General features: G+C 42.6%; 1 protein-coding gene across 2 annotated transcripts in view; it reads left to right on the forward strand.

Moving 5' to 3' along the window:
- Nucleotides 1-343: 343 nt before the first annotated feature.
- MCTP2 (multiple C2 and transmembrane domain containing 2) overlaps nt 344-24,187 on the forward strand; it is an 896,516-nt gene continuing 872,672 nt past the window's right edge. Inside the window, exon 1 of one of the 2 annotated variants that reach the window (XM_069222757.1) lies at nt 344-883. The gene's annotated coding sequence lies outside the window, so the exon portion shown is untranslated. The remainder of the gene's footprint in view (nt 884-24,187) is intronic. The other variant, XM_069222756.1, reaches the window with a different exon arrangement.

The following is a 24,187-nucleotide window of genomic DNA, read 5'->3' on the forward strand; positions in this document are numbered from 1 at the left end:
GCGATCGCACTTCCTTTTAATGTGCCATGTGTGCGTCTCGCGGAGGATCGCCCCCCGCCCCACCGCCCCCTATTATGATGATGTTCTTTGCAGTCCACGGTTATCAATTTGGTGCCGATGCGCAACAATGTGAGCCTGCAAATCTCCTTGGTCGGGCACAGAAATTAACTAAAGATTTTTAGAGATATAAGGGATATTTTGTTGTCAAGAAAGTAACTTCCTTGCCAATTACTTCCAGTTCATTATGTAATGCGGAGTTGGTCCTTAGCTTCACTGTACAGAAGTGTTTACAAGACGTGCGGGCGAAAGGCGTGGAAAGGACAAGCTCCTCCCTACTCCGGTCGGGGGCCGGGCCGGGTGTGTGTATCAGGACAGGAAGAAGTGCAGGTTGGTGGAAGAAGCTTTCGTTGCAAGCTGTTTTAGATTGAACTATGGGCACCAGGGAAGAAAGATATCAAACTCCCAAGGTTGGAGGAACAGGGAGCGGCTCGTGAGGAAGGAATATTCTTCAGAAAAGAGGACACCTTCCCTGCCGCGTGGAGATAAGGCGCCTGCCTGCACAGGAGCGGAAAGCTCACCGGACAGCAGCGATCACTGAAAGTAGATGCAGTTGCACCGAGAGATGTCCAGGGGAGAGTTCTGTACACATGTAAGAGGCTAAGAGCGGCAAAGAGCTTTCATCTGGACTTTTTGTGTGCCAAGCGTCAGCAAGTAAAGCACAGCTGTTCCAGGACACCGCTGAGGAGAGACAGTGGAGGCAGGAGAGTATCGCGCTGCAAGGGAGCTTACCTCACACTGCACCCTGCCAAGCTCAGCGGAGAGCTCAACTTATTGTTGGGGCAGTTTACTACCTGCGACCCTGGAAGGTGTCGAGCCAGAGCAGGTACAGTATCCACATTGTTTACGTGCGGAACGCGGATATTTGTCAGTTGTGACACCGTCAAGCCTCCACTGTTTATTAAGTATCCCATTGATTTCTGGAACGTGCATTTTTTCTGTGCTAACAATTGGCCTCCAAAGCTCTGGTGTACCAGATTCTCTCGGCTAAGACTAGAAGGGGTGGAAGGTGTCAGGCATGGCCTGTTGGTAGTTAGTAGTTGGTAGAAGTATCCTTCCTGCAAAGAAAGCGTTCTAGAGTACTTTCAGCCGGGTTGCTGTAGATAGTAGCAAGGCCGGAGATAGCTCAAGGAATCACACGGTATGTGAGTAGGATATAATGTTTGGGTTCTCTCTTTGGATTCTGGTACTTGACGTTCCGCCTATGCAAAATCAATACACCAGAAAGCACAGACTGAACAAACGGATTTAACCATAAATGGTGACACATGACAGTGTGAATCCAAGGTGATGTTCATTCTGGGCATAAATAGTGTGTGGCGGGAGGGCAGTTATTGAGAGGCGATGAGTTATCGGATCCCAGAACACCTCTCAAGGAATACATCCCCGCGCCCGAGGAGAGACTTAAAGAGTAGTACTTTAATATGATGCCTGGCCAAATAAGCAGCTATAACGCTTTTCACGACTAATGTAAAAGATGCATGTGCTTTATCTGCTCACAGTCTAGCGAAGTTTCGCTCACGGTATGGTGGAATTAATGGCTGCGCATCTGCATATCTGGTTTATGCGATGGTATTTTTCAGGAGTTTTAAGAAAACGCACATTACCAAAGACATGGTGCAAGGGGTCGAAAGTGTGTTTTGTGTTAAAAGCACTTTGAAGAGACCTCTTGACTATTAGAAGAACTGTTTCCCTGCGTTAAGCGATTGCTACATGTAATCTAAGAGTCAGTGAAGCACATTTTTTCTACGGTCAGTTTTGCTGTATTGTGGTAATAAGATTGAATTTGACCTTTGAACTGTAGTAATAAATGTGTGAAAGTACACGTATTAGTACAGTTGCTCTAAATACAATGTTATTGGACCACATTTAGTTTCACTGTAATGTGATCCATACACACAGAAATCGAGGCATGCATTGGCAGTAAAAGCATTGAAAGTGGAATGCTGCAGTTGGGAAACATCACTTTATTCATCATGGCTCATGCCGTGTGTGATACCGTCCACTAATCTCACCCTTTTAGCTACCGGGTTTGCTCTACCTATGGCTAGTACTGTACTTGCAGCTGGAACAAGCAATCACAGACAACATGCCTTTGGTGAATGGGTTTGCTGGCTCATCGTACAAATTTGCATAGATATGTTTCACCTGGAAAGCATGAAAGCAAGTATCAGGCTATGAAGCTTCAGTACACATTCACCTTTGCATATTGATGCAAAACAGACAAGCTATTTTATTGATGCAAAATAAAGACAAGCTATTGAATTTATGTGGTGAAAATATTTCTACATTATAATTTTTATGTGTTTTATTTTGCATGTTTTATACATCGCTTCATCAGTATGAGGCATTACTGCACTTTGCAAAAAACCTAGAGAATCCTCAGCAAATAACCACATTGATCCAGTTAAACTAGGTTTGTGGGTGGATAAAAAGTTTAACCAGGAGGTGGAATGAGAGTTATTCTAGTGTGCAAAGAACTTATATGTTTTGTGTTGTTTTCTGAATGCCTGGAGGGTGGAAGCAGTTCAATTCTGTGCAGTGAGGGTGTTTTATTGAAAGTCTGTACCAGTTAAAGAGGTTTGGTTCAGTACTTTGAGCAAAAGAGTGGTTCTGCTCAATAGACCTCTTTGGACCCCGAAGATGTTGAGAAGATGACCAAATATGTGTAATTATTTATAAATTAAATTATCACCTGCAAATATACTCTGGCACTGAGCAGGCATGTGTTTGCCTATTCATGCTTATGGTAGGTTGGTTAAATGAAAAGCCAGATCTTTAGCTTCTTGGAGAATTCAAGAAGAGAGGCGGAGGCACTGATGTTGAGTGGTAGGCTGTTCAACACTTTAGAAACTATTTTAGGAAAGGCCCATCATCCTGATCGAGTTCTGTGTATGTGTGGGATGTGTGCAACTAAGATTCCTGCAGAACGGGCATGTCTGGGTGGTTGGTGGAAGGAGATGCAGCTGTTCAGGTCAGTTGGTCTAAGTTGTGTAGATCCTTGAATGTGTGTGTGAGTTTGAAATGAGTGCGTTTGTGTGTCAGGAGGCAGTGGAACTCCCTTAGTTGTGGTGCAATGTCAATTCTGTGTGCAAGGTTGAAGATGAGTCTGGCTGCCGCCTTCTGGATGGTTTGTAGTCTTCTAGTGAGTTGCGTGGTGATCCTGGAGTAGGGGGAGATCTTGCAGGTGACTAGGGCATGAGTGACAGTTATTTCTAGTGTTGCTTGGGAGCCATTCAAAGATCTCCCTCAGCAGTAACCACACTGACTTCTAGGGCCATGTCCAATTTGCTTTTGGTGTACATTTTCAATGAAAGACTTGTATTTGAGGTGCATGGTTTTGAATGCTACCCTCCTTTGGAGGGGGAGACAGTCTGCTTCCTGAAGGTAGGGAAGGTGTGGAGGGAAAAAAGCATTGGAATAAAAAACTGCTTTGATGGGAGCTGGCGAGGATTTGGGAAGCCAGCTAGCATGGCATTTCGGAAGTACGGGTGAAAGAGAACTAGTCCATGAGCTGCAGTGTTTAGTTGGACAGGATTAAATAAAGGTTTGATCAATTGAGATGCAAAAGATGGGTGTTCTGTAGCAGGTTGGGGTCATCCATTGATTCTGTTTATGTGAAGGATGAGTGCCAAATGGATTTAAGAGGTTTTTACAGAGGCAGCCAGAGAGAGGTCAAAGCTGTCCCCGTCGAATAGACAATACGTTTTATGCCAAATTTGTTTTCAGCATTAAGTTCATAGTAAACAAAAGGCTTTGCATTGATTTTTTTTTTCTCATAGAAGACTTTCTTAAGATCACTGCCAAGATTCAAAGTGTCACACCACTTGTCCCTGTTGTCTATATAATGTAAGTCAAATCTCTGCTCTGTGATGGCAGGCCTGCTCTTTAGGTGGACTGGAGGTATTGAAATACTGTTAAGAGATGGTATCGGCAATTCTCAGAAGAACAGGGATAGCATGCCTGAATCTCAGGATATCCAGTACAATCTTGAGTTCAAAGGCTCCCATACAGCTGATTCTTACTTCTCCATGTATATTATATAGTGTTGTCCCCATACGTCAGGTATGTGCAGGAGTTGCTACCAGTGGCTTCCCATTTCATACACCGGATAGTGTCCTTTCCAACCTTGACCTCCTGGGCCAAGAAGGAAGGGGTTTGTGCTTCTAGGTGTATGAAATTGACATATTAGTGTTTGTTGTTGAGCCGGATGTCTCGGCATTTCACATTGGTGTTTAGGGTCCCGGTCACTTCCAGTACTGTGCCAGATCTGGATGTGGATTGGAAGGGCAGTACCAACGAGTAGAAACTTTGTTATTCGGGCATTGGGTTTCAAGGAATGCAATGACATCAACCTTCATTTTGTTAGCATGCGAAAACCCAGACTGTAGAATCTTGAACTACAAAGATTTTGTTGCTGATTATGAGTTTGGCAGACGGAAACATCCGTCCACCAAACTCCCGACGGGGAGGTCGCAGCAATGCTGGCGAACTCCCTGTTGGCCCCATTATGACTTTCCCACTGGACTGACCGGCAGAAGCCAAGGTTTTCACCAGTCAGCCCAGTGGGAAAGGTGCGGCAGCAGTGCTGCTGGCCCATAATAGAGCCAGCGGCAATTCTGTTGCACGCAGGGGGCAAAAGCACTTTGAAATGCACAGTGTTTGCACAGCAGACAGTGCGCATTTCAAGTTTGCTGGGCAGGGGGACCCCTACACTGCCTATGCTATGGGCAGTGCAGGGGCCCCCCTGGGGCTCCCTGCAGTTGTTCTATAGCAGCTTTTTCATGGCGATGGAACCATCCATGAAAAGTCTGACAGAGAACAAGGTAGTAATCGGCATGGCGGAGCTGTTTTCAGCTCTGTCCTGGCTGATTACAACCAACCCCCCGTCAGCCCGTCAGGATCTAGGATCCTGGTGGAGATGCTGGTAAGTTGGCGGGTCTGCCGGCCAACCCCCTAATGTGGTGGTCAGACCGCCACAGAGAGTGACCGGCAGACTTGTAATCGTGGCCAAAGTCTCCTATATTTAGACTACCAAAACAAAGACCATATATTATCTGGCTACAACGCATAAATCAGAGGTTTTTTTAATTTGAGAATTTGTATCAGGACAATGTTTTTGATCGTAGCTACTTTACAAAGGTCTTTTGCCGATTTGGGGTTTTATTCTTCCAATCTGTTTTCACAGAGGACACTCTATTTCTTTTGGACACTGTGAAGAGCAACATTTATTTGCCAGAGTGTAGGGAAATTGTGATATATACATTGTGACTAGTAGGGACAGGTTTTATCATTTACAGGGTTTATGTTATGTTGTCAATATTTGGCCTGGCAGTTCGGGCTGGACTGTTCTCATTGAGAACAGGGTCAAGGCTGATTTGCATATGGCTTAGTCCAAACTGGAGTGGCATGGTGAGCAAAAGGATGATGGATTAAACCCACATCTGTGACTGGGGGTGAGTGTTACAAAGGTTTCAGCACTCCATCCATCATCCTTTTGTGGTGCTAAAATTGCCCTAAGTGGGAAGGGTTTTTCCAGACGTGGGTCCCATGCTCACTGTGCCACTGGATTCAATCTAGCCTGGCTGACGAAGGGTTTTACTCTGAAACCGGACCCAGGATGCTTGTTTCTGGTCCAGAGAGGACCTGGCCTGGCAGTTCGGGCTGGACTGTTCCCATGGGGAAGAGGGTCAAGACTGATTTGCATATGGCTGGGTACAAAATGGGCTGGCATATTGAGCAAAAGAACAATGGATTAAACCCAGATCTGTGACTGGGTTTATACATACATATATCTGTATGTATACAGACTGAATTGGCATGAAACACATTTCATATAATGTTTAAAAGTGAAGTTATTAATGTGTTTTAGTTAGGCCACATTTCCATCAAACTCAATTTTACATTTTAAACAAGATAGAGGCCATCAGTCACTCACTCCTGTTCCTCCTCCTACCCCGCCACATCAACCCTCATGAACATCTTCTCCCCACAGGCTGTGCAGAGTATAATCAAGCGGATATGTAGTCGTTTATTTCCACTGTTATGATTGCATTGCTGTCAATGAACTTTTCCCTGTTCTCTATGACTTGTATAGTTGTCAAGGTCACTTCAGCTGTTTCCTATTGTGACCACTATTCTATTCACTGGGAGAAAGTCCTATTGTTTGAATTTGTCATATTAAGGATAACTTCTCTGGATGACAATAGCCTAGAGGGTGCTGAATGAGTTTTTTTAGAAATGGGATAGTGCTTAAGTATGAAGCTAATGACACGTCTTATGCTTGTGTTCTAATTTATTAAATAATTTATATTTTTGCTCACACCACAATCATTTTGCAGTTTTTAATTTGTTTTATGCAAGAAATGTGTGATTTTGGGTGTGCACAGCATTTTGAAGGATTTTTTAGAAGGCTTTCCTATGCTGCTAGGCATGCTGTCCGATTTCCTTCAAATTTTGCTGTTCATTTGTGGCTTGAAATATTTTTGATTTTACATACTCTGTATAGCTGTGCAGCTGAGAGCTTTTGTGGCATTGATGCTGTTCTGCTTATTTCGATTTTTTTGTAATAAAACCCATTAACTTTTCCATTGATCTAAAACTCAGTTATTGAGTGGGCCCCATCATTTAATGAACTGCTCTACTCTGCTAATTGATGTTTGAGGAGGTACCTTGATGCACAATTCAATCTGTGGGAGAGCCATATGAGGTTAAATTGAAAAAATGAAAGTTATCCATAGTGTATCATTACTTAACCGTTCCAAGTTGACTGGGATATTTAGAAGTTACATGTCAGCCACCTTTAATTCGTACAGCGATTATTCACTATATACTCAATACCTTAGGCAAATGGATGTTGATTGCCATTTTACATTTTTTACCTCTTCTTAATTTCAAACACATAATCGATATGTTCTAGTTTTATATTTTATTTTATCTTGCACATTCATGTTGAGTCTATACATGTGTTTTATTGGCAGTGGGTTAGGGGATGAATATAAGAATTAGTCATAGGTGGTGAATATATGCATGGGTGCGAGGACGAAAAACAGAATGCCTGTGTAATGAGGTGGTGACTTTATATACTCACTAGTAACTGAACAGTTGTTTTCAGGTAAACTACTGGCATTCCAATACTTGTAATTTGAAACATACTTCTCTATTCACTGACTCTTGTTTGCATTGTGCAATGTAATTAACGGCACACATTTCATTTACTCTAGTTTGCATTATGCACAGTGTAGTTGACAGCACAATAGCTTTTGGAATTGCATTTTAACTGAGCATTTATGAATATTTTATTTTAGAAATTGTACTGTGGTATAAAATGTGAAACTGTAACCCATCTTTGAATTCCCTCTTTGCACGGATGTAACACATGCATCCCCCAACCCCGCCCATAACACAGTGCGTGGGCCCCCAATTCCCCTGTTCTGGTTGCGGCCCCAATGCCATGATAATTTAAATGCGTTTCTGAAGAAACTCTTGCATCCTGTGAGTGAGTTCCCTGAAGTCTTTTGAGCAAAATGGGGCACAGACCGACCACTGAGTCTCGAATAGTGTGTGAAAAAGGCAGCTTTATTGAAACAGATGTGCATCACATAAAACAACCTGTGCTTTAAGTCTCACAAAACTAACACCTCACTTTACATACCAAATCCCCTATTGTCTAACAACTCCGACCCCTAAAGACCCACCCTCCCCTTAAACTTTGAAACACTGTGGACATCATGACCTACTGCACTCCAAAGCTTGTAACACTTGAATCTTTCCCCCCTGTTTTACCTTGAACATGTGAACATGCATAACATAGACTTCCAGTGACATAACTAAGTTCTGCTCTCTTTCTGGTGAGAATTTGTTCAGCCCCTCTTTTCCTGCCTGTTTCACCTATGTCAACCACAATAACCCTCTGTAAAGCCCTGCAAACTTGTGGGCTACCTGCCACCAGAAAAAGGCAGTAGCTGCTTTTTCCTTCCCCCCCTCCCAGTCTGATGCTACACAACGTCTCCATATTCACAATGTCCGGACCTAAAATTACTGGATCTCCAAAAGGTACAGCCACATACCAAATCTAGATAAATGAACACCATCCATGCAGAAGAAATCCCCCGCCTCATAACACAAGTCTAGATGTGTCACACGACCTAACCCTGTGTCCCTACAGAAACTCATCTCCAGGTTGATCTTACGTCTAGCCCTTTCTATTGCTGACGGGTTATGTACACCTCTCCAGACTCTCCTATGTATAAATTCAGTCTAACAAACAAAGCATCCCAGCCACTGCGCTTTGATCTCCCTCAAGTCACGCTTCATGGCAAGCAGAAGAGACACACCTTTTTCCAGAACCAAAAGGTTCTTGCCCAGGTGTAATAATAAAACGTCCAGACAATCTGCACCACCCCTGCAAGCTATTCAATAAAGGCAACAGCTCCCTCCATTTCATACCACCTTTACCATGCCAGAACACAGAAAGATTATTCCCTTCAAAACCTAAATTAGCACCTCTGCTGGTCTTTCCTGCCTCTTTGGTTGTCCATTTTATGAATGAATTTCTCATGATCCAGACCAACAAACCAGAAGACAGAGGACCCATCACCAAACCTGGAAAAGACAATGGAGTTAAAACTGTGGCACAACTCCATTCTCCTCTGTTCCTCGCCCCCCATCACCTGATATAACGCTCAAAACAGTTGGAAAATCATCTACCCAATCTCATTATTCTCTTGCTGGACCAAACTCTCTCCTCTTACTTAGAAGCAACTCCAATTCCAAATGAATGCCTGCCATATGCTTTTGCAGGTAAACCCAAGCTCGACAGAGACTTCCTCAAAATGCCGAGCAGTTGAGAAGAGGTAACTGTCACCACCACTGTGTCTAAAAACCAGGTCACTGAACTGCAGCAGTATGCGGCGCAAGGGTCTTCCCTATACTAAGAGGCAAATCTCCACCCTGTCATGTACTAAAAGTAGCACTGTTGCCCCCAGAGATCTCTGACCTGTTTTAGAGCTTTAGTCAGATGTCCTCCCAGCCCAGACCTTGACCCTGACCCTGTCTAGTCCCCAGGAGTTCTGATACCCTAAAGGCCCTGAAAAACATCCACAACATGAATGTGGAAAACAATGTGCCTTCAAAGATCAATGAATAAATCCTTGGGAAACAGCTCATTACATGTCTACACAGATCCAAAGTCTAAGGCCTCCTTAGTGACCCCAATCTACCTGGTTCCCTGGCCCATCCTTCCAGTATTCTCTTTCCCAGTTCCCCCACTGTAGGCTTGTACCCCCAAAACAGCTTCCCCATAAGAGCATTGCCTGGCACTTTGCCTGTTATGGTTACCCTTGAGAACCCCTTGTCGATCAGTCCCATTGTGAACTGCACCACATCCTCTACCCACTCCCATTCCCTTGATCTCCTATGTGCCCCAGATTGCAGAAACTCAGCCCATGTTTGGGCATATGCCTTCCGAGTGGATACTGCAAGGGACCAGCTGGAACATCCTTTGTCTCCTATTGTCCAAAATTGTGATGGCATTGGAGTCTTGTCTCCTTCCGCATCCATGGCAAGTCTATGGAACCTCTCCCGCTGTGAACAAGACAAAGCATCTGCAATGTCACTGTTCACTCCTGGTATGTGTGTGGCCTTAAACAAAATGTCATGCCACAGACTTGCCAGATTGAATGCTCTTAGCAATGTCTACACCTGTAGGTCCTTTGCTGACTGCCTGTTTACCACTTGTATCACAGCCATGTTATCCACCTACCCCCTTACATGCCAGTGGCCATTTCTCAGCACACCATCGACCCTGCCAGTAAATCCCAAAACCAACACCACCATAGGTATCAGAAAATATATGTATTTCCCATTTCATCTCTAATGGAATGTGTATGGATCTCCATTTTAAGAGTCCAAGAAGAGGCGTCACACACGCAAATCCTCATTCACTCCTGCCGACACGCGGATGTGATGTTGCGGCAAGGAGAGTCCTGCAAAGCCAAACCCAAGCACCTGCAAAAAGTTCTGCCAGTCCTGACTACTCTACAAGCAAAGTCAAAATAACCTAACAAAAACTTGCACCTCCCTGACGGTGACCTTGGGGTTGGCCAGTATGGCATCTAACAACAGTTGCATCCCTACCTTTTTATACATGAGAAGGCACGCTTCAATGTTAACTGAATACAGATTGATGCCCAGAAAGTAAAGCATGGTGGTAGGCCCCACTGTCTTCTTTGGCAGCAATGCACCCCACGGCCAGGGGCAGTCCTAGGGTTTGTGGGGCCCCAGGCAGAATAGCAACATGTGAGGCCCCTCTAGTGTGACATTACAAGAACTGACATCACAGGAAGTAACATCATTTGAGCTATCATTTTCAGGCATTGTTGAAGCAATCTTCTTTGCAAGAAGCTAAGTACCTAGTATGGATTTCACTAAAATGGCTAAAATATAAATAATAACCATGATAAAATAAGTACATATATTTTAAATCTGTATTACATAGAAAAAACATTACATTAATCAAACTAGCTGAAAAAAGCTAGGCCTAGGTCTGTCCAAAACTTATATAATTGCTGTGATGTTCACTAACTGTTTCCAGATTAGGGCATGATCAAACTTTCCAGTCATATTGTCCCAGAACTATTTGCCGGAACTTCAAGTGACTCACTAGACCTCCCTTTACACTAGTGAAGTTGAACATGGAATAGGTAGGCTGGGGGAGGATGTACTTGACTTAAAAAATAATGCTGATGTAATATCAGAAACCTACAGTTAAAAAACAATTAGGTCACATACTCCTAATATCTGAGAAGACACTTGCCAAATTGCAAAGGGACCAGACCCTTCCTGTGCCACTCCACTCATATTTAACTTTAGAAGTAATAACAAAATTGTGGCTGCCCTCCGCTAAATCCATTGGATTTTGGTTAAAGAGGTAATTGAATGCAAGACCATTTCTATCATCCACTGCTCACTCCAGTCACTACTGCGGTACGTAACCAAACACTTTTTTAGTCTTGCAACCTTCAATGCAAGACCTGCCTCCCTAAACCTACTGACTACCTACTCGCATAGACATAGTTTTTGGCAGATCACTCCATTTGAACCGATCCACACTATGGAATTCCCCCATGCTTCTCAGCTGCCCTCCTCCCCCCACAGCTCCCATCTCCTGTACACTCCCTTCTTCCCGTCACCTCACACAGGAGGCCAATTATAACTGTGCTCCTGAAAAGCAGCCATTTCCCAAGGCCTTGTTGTCACTCCGTGAGGTGTGGGTTTCTTTGTTGTGGGAGGAGGTGCATATCATACTGTGCTTGCCCAGGCCTGCCCATTGTCATTTTGGACTTGACAATGAGCCACCAGGATTTGCGAGCACAGTTAGTCTGACTTTGTGCACACCAGCTTTAAGGCTGCAGGAGCCCTCTGGGTTGTGCCAAGCCAGCCCAAGCAAGGAGCCCAGTTTATCCACAGTAAAAGAAAATCATCTCACCAAGTGGCCCGGCCATAGGCCCATCAGTGAGATGGGGATTCTCCTCCTTTTCGACCTGAATCTAGCCCTTTCCTTGGGCCTCGCAACACTTTAGCCTTGCAGGGTGAACTACGTTATCTCTTTGCAGGAAAGTTTGCACACAGAGATATTTCTTAAGACATTTGCTCGGTATTTGGAGACTACTAGTCACTGAACATATTTTGGGGATTTATTCCATAACCACATGCTCTAAATAGGTCACTTTTAAAAGACATAGCTAGGCTGGCTAGTCTTGTATGATTATTTTGACATACTGTGTTTGAGTTCCAGTGTCTTTATTACCTCCTGGAGAAAGCTTTGACTGCTTGCTACTGCCACCTTTGGAGATGCAGGTTTCTCAAAGGATGAACTCTTATACAAATGAAAATAAATTGTCAGTTCTGACACAGCAATCATAAACAATGGTGCCAATTAATCACCTATGTCCCCTGATCCAAAGGAAAGGTCTCACTATGTACTTCTCCTTTTTTACCTTTTATATAATGATATTGTGGGGCATTTGAGAAAAGGGTTGCAAAGAGATGCCAGAAGATGTGGAGAGGTTTTGAGCTTGCTCACGTTTTTTTGAGTAGAGAAATAACCACAGCTTTTTTTATTTTTCCATTGGTATGAACTTTTGACGAGGCAAACAAGATATTGCAAGATAATTCTGGGCAGGAGCTATGATCTCTTGATCTCATGTCAGTACATGCACAGGGGATTTAATAAAAAGGTCAAGAGGAGCCATAGAGTACATATCCACAACAGGCTAAAATTCAGGATGGTTCAAGATCACAAAGCTTAGTGACAGATGCTACAGTTACAACGCTTAGTGAAGGATGCTACGTGCATCTCAAAACTTAAGACTTTTAAAAAAACATTTAAAAAAATATTTTTTACATGGAAAATAAAGAGATAGGGATCTATAAACTGCAGGAGAAAGATCATCAGGCAGAGCAACACACACTGGTTCAACAACATGTTTACCTCTCCTCCAGCCTCTTACGTTTTTGCCGATTCTGCCCACTTACATCAACCTATCCCTCCATGCACTACTTAATACCTACCTCATCTCTGCCCAACCTATTGCCCACACCTGCTGGTTCAGCACCCTCCCCCCCTTATATGCTTCCCCAAGCATCTTCCATTTCTCTGATTCTGCCGCGATTGCATCCTTTGTTCCTGTGAACGCTGTAGAAGTAGGGTAGAAAGGAATTATAGGTAGCAAGAAAGAACTGCTATTCACACTCCAGTGTTGAATTATGCAGTACCTTTATTATAAGGATCCACAACAGCCAACAGCACCCTCAAGGTTCAGAGCCAGCCTCCAACTGCCTCTCCGCCAGACTCTAGAACCTGAGGGCACTGATGTTACGCAGAACTTACAGGCTCAAACATAAGCAGTAAAAGAAAGGAATAAAGAACAACATAGCAAGAACAAATAGTAAGAACAAAATACACAATTCATAATAATACAAATACAATATGCCACATATTATATCAGCTCCCCCCTTAAAACAACAAACAAAAAACAATAAAACGGATCAACTCAGGACAAAATCCTTGAACTTAGAAGGTAATTTACCAATTCTATTGCTACGTGTAGACACAGGCTTAGAGGAATTATGGTCCTCTGCATCACTTCTATGTAAACCTACTACATCGTGATTAAAACCGCTATCTGACCTTCCCACTCCATAGACTGCTGACTTTGTGGTAACATCATTAAGAAACAAACTACTCGAACTGAAGTCTTCCTCCCTGCCAGAGTAAACTTCTCTAAATATTTCTGCCAGTGAAGGAGAAATAGGAACAACACTGTTCCTATTCCACCATCCTTTCCCTTCTAGTAAGACCAAGGCTGTGGTGATTTTGTTCACCCTGACAGGCAAAGAAAACTTGGATTCCCCTTTAGACTCTTTGAGGTTTCTTTATCAATACCCAATCATGTAAATTTATTTCTGTATTCTTGACCTTATTCCTGACATCATAGTTACTCTTCTGCATTAATTGTTTCTGTAAAACTCTGTATTGTAGATCACTCAAATTCACATCAGCGTTTTTGAATCGGCCAACTAATGAATCAGCTAACCAGACTGGTACAAGATTGGATCTGGGCTCCCTTTCTCTGAGAAGTGTGAGGGGAGCAATGCCAGTGGTTGAATGTGGTGTATTAGAATACGCCCACATTTTCTCCTTAAGAAAGTCAAGCACATTACAATTAATAGCCTAAGCTGTTTGAATCCCTTCCTTCAAAATACAATTTGCCCATTCAACTGAATCATTAGAAGCTGGACTATATAAGGCAACTTGCGAGTGTTTAATATTAAATCTTCCCATGAAGCTACCCATTTTCTTAGAAGTGGAATGTACTCCATTATCAGCAACAATTATTGAAGCAGCACCTTCTAATAAAAGAAGATTAGATAGGAAAGAAATCACAGCATCAATATTGGCATCCTCCACAAACGAAAAAAAATCCATTTAGAAAAATAGTCTATAGCATCAATTAAATATCTCATGTCCCTATGCAACAAATGAAAGGGACCAGAGAAATCCATAGCAATTTTCTCCTATGGCTTACTTGGAAAGGAAACAGTGTGTAATGGTTTAGTGTTGAACTTCCAATGTTTATCCAACACAACACAATAGGGACATTTGTCAACAAAATCTGCAACTTGTTTATCCAAATTGGGCCACCAATATCTTTCTTTCAATCTTTTACAAGTTGCTGAAACACCTAAATGACCTTCATGTGCAGCTTTTAATAATCGTAATCTTAAATCACTAGGTGGTACACAGACAGAGCCCCTCATACAAATACCATTCTCACAGGACAATTCCATAGCTAACTGACTGTAGGCATTCATCTCACTACTATATTTCTTCCTATTTGGCCAACCATGTTTAATGTGATAAAAAACTTGTGTCAAAATACCATCATTTGACATAGCTAATGTCCAGTCCTCCTCCGTAAAGAAACCACCAGAATAATAAACCAAGTCCAATACTCCTACCACACACTCAGTGTCTTGGTCATTGCTAACTTCAGGCGTGTATGACAGAGGAAGACGTGACAAACAATACGCTCTAACATTTTTGCCACCAGACACATACTTCACTTCAAGATTATGTTCCTGTAACTTCGAAAGAAGACGCACAAGTCTGGAATATGCTTTTCCTAAGCCATTACCGCCCAACAAGAATACCAAAGGCTTGTGATCAGTGTAAATCTCAAAATAAGTTCCCCAAATATATGTCCTAAACTTTTGAACAGCCCAAACACAGGCTAAGGCTTCCCTTTCAATTGTGCTATAATTACTCTCAGCACTTGAAAGGGCCCTGGACAAAAATGCAACTGTATTTTCTTGCCCATTCACCCACTGACCGAAAACAGCTCTGAGACCCTTCAGGCTAGCATCAACACTTATAAACGATTTACCTGAGGGAATAAACGATTTCAAGGTCGGAGCTGAAGCCGGCCCAAAAGGTAATCTGAGGTATTTAAAAGCACCATAAGGAGTAGTCAAGTCTTGAGAGCTCTCGCTAAGAGGAATCTGATGATATGCCGAATGGAAATCAATGGTTAAAAAAACCTTAGACATGCCTAAAGTGGCTATCAACTTATCAACTCTTGAATGTGTGGGAGTGGATGACAATCCACCAGGATATTTTAATTGAGTGACCTCAAGTCAACACATAACCTGAGATCCCCATTTTTTTTTTTTTGGTGATAACAATTGGAGAACCCATTCTGAGGAATCAGTAGGAGCAATTATACCATCCGAAACTAACTTATCAAGTAACTCCTTTAATTGGTCTCTGATAGACAAAGGAACAGGTCTGACCTTGTGTGACACTGGAACAGCTCCTTCCTTAAGTTTAATGCAGTGCTCAAAACCCTTCACCGTCCCAACCTTATCAGCAAAAACTTCCTGAAACCTCAGTGTGAAGTGTGCTGGCACAGTATTGTTGGGCGTCAGAAACAAAACAGGACTTTCCTCCTTACCGTGGGGACTGTCTCCTAGGGTTATGGGATTATCTTGGCCTGCACGTAGTACAATGCCTAAACGAGCCAAGTCTTTTCATGCCACAATGTCCCTTCCTTTCACTGCTACATAAACCTTAGTGACAATAGACCTAAGCAAAGTTTCTAAGGTAGCACAAAAGAAACCCAATAAATCAATGTCCTGGTTCCCAAAAGCTTTGGGAGAAATATCAGCACTTTCCAAAGACATGGTCGCGGGCCCAAATTGAAAGAAAATCCTAATTGCCACTATAGTAACAGGTGCACCTGAGTCGGACTTGATCAAAATTTTCTTGGAGTCTATGAGTGCTTCACAGATAGGTCCATTTAAGTGCTTAACACAATTACTCTTGTCATTGTTTGGTAAGTCTACCTTCAGGATAACATTAGATAATTTACTTGAGCAATCTGCCACATCATCCATGTCTTATGTATGCACACTACTAATTTTCATTTTGGTTCCAGGATTAAAGCCACTGCCAGATTGTCTACATACAACTTGGAAATGACCTATTTTCTGACATTTCAGGCACTTTTTCCCAAAAGCAGGACACGCTTGATTATTCCCTATGTGATTACGAGACCCAAACTGGTAACATGACTTTGCAAGCTGAGACTGCCCCTTCCTTTGTTTAACAGACCTCTCTTTAATGTATCATACTTCTGAATCATCAACAATTTGACTGACAGTAGCCTGCTCACTCTGACCGCACAGAACTCTCGAAGTGATAATAGATCTTTCAATGGCTTTCTCTAAATCCACAGCTTTATCTAAGGAAGGATTACGACACGCCAAAAGACCCTCCTGAATTTTTTTTTAATGGAAAACAAACTGATCTCTTATATACACATCTACAATATTGCCAAAATCACACTTCGCTTCAAGCACACGCAAAGTAGCCAAATACTCATCAACATACTCATCAGCTGACTGTTTGCATATCGCAAAATTAAACCTTTCCAGCAATACATTAGAATCATCAGAGTACAGTTTTCTGAATCTTTCCTTTCCATGATATAAACATTCCAAACAATATCTTCACCCAACAGTAGTGGGATGAACGGCAAATTGTCGAAGACTCTTGTCCGGCCACCCCCAGGTGGTTAAAGAGAAGAGCTAGCTTCCTGGCTGTAGAAAATTCTATTGCAATAAGATAATTCTCAAAATTCCTCAGCCATTCACTCCATCTTATATCAGTTTTCCCAGTTTTTTGTAGGAAAGGTGGGGGTTGCACTACTACATGGCTTGAAGACATGTTAACCAAACAAATTTGAAATAGATAAATCAAAACATGCACCCAAAAATTAAACAGTGTCTAAATTCCACAAAAGGAGAAGAAAAAAACTTGAAAGTCAAATCAAAAAGCATATGCATATAAGCAATTTGTAGATAAAAGTAAAGACAACAATAAAATAATAAATGTTCACTTTAATGTCTTTCTTTCCTTCCTCCTTCCTTGTTCTATTCGGACACACAAAATCCTCAAAACACTAACTTTTGTAGCTGGGCACGAACACGGTATCCAATCGCAATTAAACGTTCTGATTGAGTACTCCGTCAAGTTCTTCTTAGCGCGAAGTTCAGCTAAAGCGTCGGGCAGCCTGACCGCAGAACAACTCGGGAGAAATGTGCCAGAATGGCTCCTTCCGGTTCAGTTAACGTGCGGACAAACACTTTGCCAGGTAACTAAAGAAACGCTGAAAGACGCACCCCGTACGTCTCCGTCTCCACAAACAAGTTGCCATGCAACTGAAGAAACACCGAGAGACGCACCCTGTACGTCTCTGTCTCTTTTTTTTTGCGTCACACACGTTGCCAAGCCACCATTCTCAGTTACGTGCAACCAGGCAAGGGTGCCTGCTGCAGCGGTAACCACGGCCACCAGTTTGACACGGTGAGCACGTTCGCAAATACACACGCTGCCTGGTGGAAAAAAAAAAAAAACTAGAACGTCAGCAGCAACTGCAACTGCAGCCACAAGCTTGAGATGGTAAATGCGCTCGCGAACCCAAACGCTTGAGTGCTGACCCGTGCCTCACCGTTGATTTCGCCTCTTCTCGCCTTACTCGGCAAAATCGTTTCCACAAGCGTCTCACACGGTAATACTTGACAGGAAAGGCTCATTGTCCTGTAAACGGCGCATGAGGGTTTTTTTCCTGGTACCAAAAATGTAGAAGTAGGGTAGAAAGGAATTCTAGGTAGCAGGAAAGAACTACTATTCACACCCCTGTGTTGACTTATGCAGTATCTTTATTATAAGGATCCACAACAGCCAGCAGCACCCTCAAGGTTCAGAGCCAGCCTCCAACTGCCTCTCCACCAGACTCTAGAACCCGAGGGCACTGATGTCACACAGAACTTACAGGGCTCAAACATAGGCAGTAAAAGAAAGGAATAAAGAACAACATAGCAAGAACAAATAGTAAGAACAAAATGCACAATTCATAATAATACAAATACAATATGCCACATATTACAAACGCTTTTCTTCTTTCTTCTCATCTCCCCACCCAGCCTCTTGCTCTAACATTTTTTCACTGGTTCTGTTTCCTTTACATCAACCTCTCCCTTTTCCCCAGCCTCTTTTTGCTGGTTCTGACTGCCCATCTTACATCCACATTTTCCTTCCATATGCTGTTCTTCACCACTCTTCTCCCCCAGTCGCTTACCTTGGTTCAGCTGTTCCTCTGTTATAAGCATCTCTTCTCTTCCACTCTCCCCATCTCCGAAGGGCTTCTACAGTTTTTCATGGATTCTGTTTCCCCTAACATATTGTTATAGGTGGGCAAGCTCCTTAAAACTGGAGCCAGATGCTTAGCTCTGCTCAAAATCCTCTTGGAACATTGTGCCCAAATGAGGCAGTGTGGCCTAGAGCTACAGCTGCCCACTATGCATCATGGGGAGCCATGATAAATCCTGGCCACCGCTCAGCATCCTGTGAATCCAGACATATATCTAGGCTAGAAGAAACGTTTACTTAAGTCTGTGTCTGTTGTAAAGTGCTCTCATGTCAATGGCCAAGGTTCATGCTATGTAAAACTACCAGGAATGCCCTGCCTATCACAAATAGTCCAATCTCATTGTCAAAGAATGAAACAAAAATAATTAAGCTTCAATACGATGCGGAGATAGTCATGTGGTGGCTGATTTTCAAAGCGAAGAGCTGGAAAATTTAGATCAATCTAGGTTTCCCTGCTTGAACAGTTTTTGTGCGTCATGGCAAATGCTTTATTTCACCAACCTTTATTTTCTTCACTGTCACACATCAAAGCACATTCAAATATGTGCAGTCAGGGCGTGAGCTGTACAACACTTCTTGTGTTTGATATATTAGACTATAATTTTGTTCCCTGTTTAATATGAATCTAGCCAACGCATACAGTACACCCTGATGTGCCACTTAGTCACGACCAGTGGAACTGTGTGATTTTTGTGGTCGCTGCGCTTTCAGCATAGTTATGGATTTGCATAACAAGCCATAGGCTGCATAACCTGCATCTTATAACAAAAAAATAGTTTTGTTTGTGGCTCAAACGGATCTAAAGTTACTAAAAACACAGCAACACTTGTTGCTGCACAGTGGAAAGCCCTTCGCAAATGTTGTCTGGTCATCTTTCTGTTGCTTATTGCTGTATTTGGGAGTCATACTAATACAAATGAGATACAACATTTGCCAAGATAGTTATAACATGGTAAAAATGATAAAATAATGAGGTAATACCATCGCAAAATCAGCCGCATAATCTGATTTACTAAGGCAAAAGGCTTCTGTGTGTAAAGAAAAATGCTTTTCTGAAATTTGATGACACAGTCTCCCTTCCCTCCATCCTAGGTGAGTGATGCCCATTAGTGATGGGATATGATTCTTTTTTTTTGTGAGCCCTGCACAACACCCTGCATTTCTTTGATGCAGGGCAGGGCTCACTTCACAAGTAAGGGAACTTCAAGTACCCATCTAATTCTGTTTTCATGCAGATGCAGTAACTAGATTTCTGAAGCCCTTTCAGTTAATTGCTGGGAGGCACAGGGGAGGGGGCCCGCTCCCTCCCCTAGGACTTGTAGCACTCAAACTCTGCTGCTTCCTGGACCTTGTAAACACTGGAGCATTTTGAAAGGTGTTGTTCTGGTGCAGGACCCCTTAGTTGTGAGCAGGAGCAAGGCCTTGGGCTGCTGCCTACACTGCCCGTACCAAGCACCAGCCTTGGTTCTGAAGGCTGGGGAAAGGACTTACAAAGAAGGGTCGATTAAAGTCTGTCATATCAGAAGATGATGTCATCTCCTGCCACCAACATTCGCAATGAGGAGTTACGATATGTAGGCATAGTGAAAATACTATTGTTGTGATTCAATGTGAATAACAATACAGATCACTTAGGATCTCTGTGTAATGAGTCTGAAACATGTAATATTGGGCTACTAGGCTCTACAGAAGTGCATAATAGTATATCAAATGAGAACAACATTTACACCAGGAAGGATCATTCATTGTGGATGACTTGCATAATGAAGTGTTACTACTGTCCGATTATGGACACTGCAAGCTATATTACTTTTTATATAAATTATTTGAACATAATGAAGTTTGATTTGTTTATTTTTAAATAAAACAAACAAAAAGGAAGGAGTAAAAGCATGATTAAGGCAAGTATTGCATACCATCAGTTAGCAGTAAGGCAAGTAAAACTAGATGTGCACTTGCCTTCTAGTCTGTTCTGCTTTATTGATTAGTGCTTATAATAGTCATGGATTCTTATTCTGCTGAGGCCATGATGTTACACACCTACCACATCATCAAAAGATTCACATTAATAAAACTTTCAACAAAATAAAACTAGCCCTTCATACTACATTTCAGCCATAGTATATGTAACATTTGTTACGATTGGACAATTTAATGGTACACAATTCACTAACCGAAGAATGGAAGGTTGAGTCTGCTTGTAGGAATTTAAATGTGTGATCTGCAGGCCACCACATATATCGGAATGCGATTGTTTAAATCACTGACCTATTCTGCTGGCCTAGAATAAAGAAGTAATGATATCTTCTGCACGTAGACAACAAATGCATAGGCAATTTCACTAGTATTGCTCTTTGAGGGGATGACACTGAGATTGAAGGCATGCAGAAACAACGCCTGTTTTTAGTAGAGTGATCAGGATAGGCAATTCAGCAGTGGAGAAGCAAAATGTGTGAATGGTACCTTTCATTAGGAAAAAGTTACTTTTATACATGTGAAAATAGCTTTTCTCATAAATCTATGCACTATTGGAACAGCTTGTGAGGATTAATTCCTTTATAAATAAGCTGCACATTTTTGCAAGATACCATATGAGGTAGCAAATGTGTCTTCCCCAGAAATCTACATGCAACCCGCGGGATTCAGATTTGTACCACAAGGTCAAATTAACTTTGCATCCCTCTGAATTTGATAAAGCAAGTACAAGCCAATTGAGAAATATTAAAACCCTGTATTAATTGTGCTATGAGGCCACACACCATCAGCGTCAGAGAGAACTTTATGATAATAAAACTGTATAGTAATCAATTTGTTAAAGAATTTCAATAGATTCTCCAATAGCTATAGGGATAGGAAGGGTTTACCATCCCATTCATCAATTTGAAATAGGTGTTTTGTAGAAAAAATGTAAATGGCCTGCAGATGAATTTAAAATATCTCAGAACTGAAACACTTTTCTCAAGCCTTTATTTCCGATTCAACAGAAGGGGAGCACCAGGATAATTTTGTTTTTGGTAAATTCGACAAAACTGTAACAGATATGTTTCACAAGTCTCCCACACCTCTTTTTCAGCAATCTCCTGTAATTCTTGTGGTTACTAATTAATCATGAGTAATGTTAAGTCCAGGGGATAGTTAATAATTTTGACCTGTTTCGCAGGTGCCATTAGAGAGATATGAAATCATCCTATCCACCAATGAACTCGGCATTATAAGAGGATATTTGTGCCATTACAATTCTGAAAAGACTTGTGACAGATGCAGGCAAACCCTTCAATGTTCCACATAAGCATTATATAAATGATGCAGCATAGTAAAGATATATCTAAACTGTGTGTAAACCCCAAAATAAAGGGCATTTTTTTGGGCATGAAATACTGCCTTCTCGAGGTTTTCAACTTAAAATGATATAAAAATACCATCGTGGATGTAAAAGGTTTGGTTGTGGCAGGAATCTTGGATACAAGAAATACCGAGCCCTGTTGACATTATATGACGAGTTTGCCTTGCAAACGGCACATGTTCTGGAGATTATACTGCACTATGAGAACAGCACTGTGGAATGAAGCATTAGCATGTGCTCTGGAACAAAACTATACTTTAGAGATAAGCCGTGCAAATGGAGAAACCACTACATCATGAAAATGTGTGCATGCGCAACAGTTTTTGTAAGCGCCTTTAGCAGCACCTTTCCTCATCATGGAACAGCTTTTTTGAGCATCCTAACCTTTGCACAAAGGTATTGCACTAATGTTTTTGTGGAATTATCCGGATAGAGCCAATGCCCTTTACATACATGCACAATTCTAACATGTTTAAGAATCGTTTGCACTTTTTATTCATCCAGGGGCAGGGCTCACTACACACCTAAAGGCACTTCAAAGAGCCACCTAATTGCTTTCATCATGCAGATGCAGCAATTTGATTTCTGAAGCCCTTTCAGCAGAGAGGCCCAGGAAGTGGGCCCACCCTTTGGCCTCACAGAGCTGCATCTCAGCTGCTCCCTGGGCCTTGCAACATTGGAGTTGTTTGATAAGCAGTGCTCTGGCGTGGGTCCCCTTAGTTTTGAGGACCTCAGCAGCTGCCCACCCTGCCCGTGCCTTCTGCGGGCCCTGCCTGTGTCCATGAGCTTCTGAAAACTTACCAGCAATCTCTGGCAGTCCGCTGACCCAGAGTTCGTTATCAAGAAAAAATCGTCCAATAGTGGGTTACCCACTTGTGACCAGTACACCATGTAAACGGCCATTGTAGGAAGGAGCTGAATGTCTCGAAAAGGGCACATGAAATTAAACAGCCTATAGGTAATGCCTTATCAACATACCACTGGCCCCCAAATTGTATTCCCAACAACTGAAAGTCATCAGTGTGCACTGCCAGCAGCCTGGATGCAGACATAATGTCGCATTTCGCCACAAAGACACTTTTCCCTGCTTTTTCCACCAGGGCCTTTGCCACATCATCCAAGGAATATGATACTGATGGCACATCCTCATCAATAAAATCATTCACTGAAGAACCTGCAGGCCAAGACAAGTGTTGCATCAGTCTATACTGTCCCGGCTCTTCCTTGGGCACCACTACTATTGGCCATTCGTCAAGTGGTCCTGCCATTCTTCTCACCCTGACTTCTTTCATACGTTTGTCTTTCACCACCTGGGGGTGTTCATTTGCAGATTTTTATATTTCCTGCCCACCTTCATTCCCTGGTACCTCCATTACCCAGTCTAAAACCCCAGTGAAAACCATGTAACAAATTTTTTGCAGCTTCCTGCTCGATGTAGAACTGCAACCAGTAAGCTAATCTCCCTACATTAACCAGTGTAAGAGGCTTTTCCTGCAGCCCTTTGGGCCTCTCTACCACCACTTACTGATGACTGTTGCTACTGACCAGTGTTTTTTCCTGACTGTGTTCCTTGTGACATCTGCGTGTACCCATAACAATGCAACAGTGCATGTTTTCCTGAGCACTTGGAGTATTCATGCTTGAATTTAAAATACTCCCTTGTGCAAAGCTCCTTGCTGAAGTCCCAACAAGCCCACAGAGGTCCCCCATAGATCTTGCCTGTGCACACCGCCACTCCCCAGGTGGGCTATTTTTCACAGTAAATGCTTGCATAAATTAAAAATGCTGCTGTCCAATTCTCAAATGTCATGGGTACCCAAGGCCATTTTGTTAATACGTATTCCTCCTCCTTTGATCCCTCCTTAACTCTTACCTCTTAATGCAATAACTTCCACATTTCCACATACTCCTTCTTCCAAATCTGTTCTTTTTTAGCCAAGATGAGGTGTGCACCCAACGGTTTGGTAACCCCCATGTAAGGAAGCTTCTTTATTTTTAACTCCTTACTCTATTTCCCTTCTTCCCCAGGCTTACCGTCTGCCTCATCTGCCTCGACTGAGGCAGTGGTGGTGACTCCTGTCTACTCGACCAACTGACTCCCCAAGGACCCAATCTGTTTTACGACCATGACTACTTGTTTGCTACCTGAAATTGTCCCTTTTGTTTTTCTAGTCTCATCTGTCCCTACCCGAGTGGCTCTCACATTCCTACCCTTCGAGAGTTGCAGGTTACCTTGTGCATCCCCACAACACGTGTCAAACCCTTGAGAAACTGATTGTGTGACTTTATGTCCCATGTGAGTCCTGGCATTAAGGTTGGCGCCTGCTCTGAAGCCTGCTGTCTTGCCAGTGAAAAGTTCCTCTCCATGGTCGTGACATCCCTTTGCTGGGTCTGTGTCCCTTGCACAATCTGAAAAATATCCATGTGAAACCGATTAGTGTGCCGCACCTCCCCTGGCCCCTGAGTTACTCTGCCCAAGTTCCACACCACTGGGAACAGGTGCCTCCACAATT

The sequence above is a fragment of the Pleurodeles waltl genome, chromosome 3_1 (assembly GCF_031143425.1).
Source record: "Pleurodeles waltl isolate 20211129_DDA chromosome 3_1, aPleWal1.hap1.20221129, whole genome shotgun sequence".
Classification (NCBI taxonomy): domain Eukaryota; kingdom Metazoa; phylum Chordata; class Amphibia; order Caudata; family Salamandridae; genus Pleurodeles; species Pleurodeles waltl.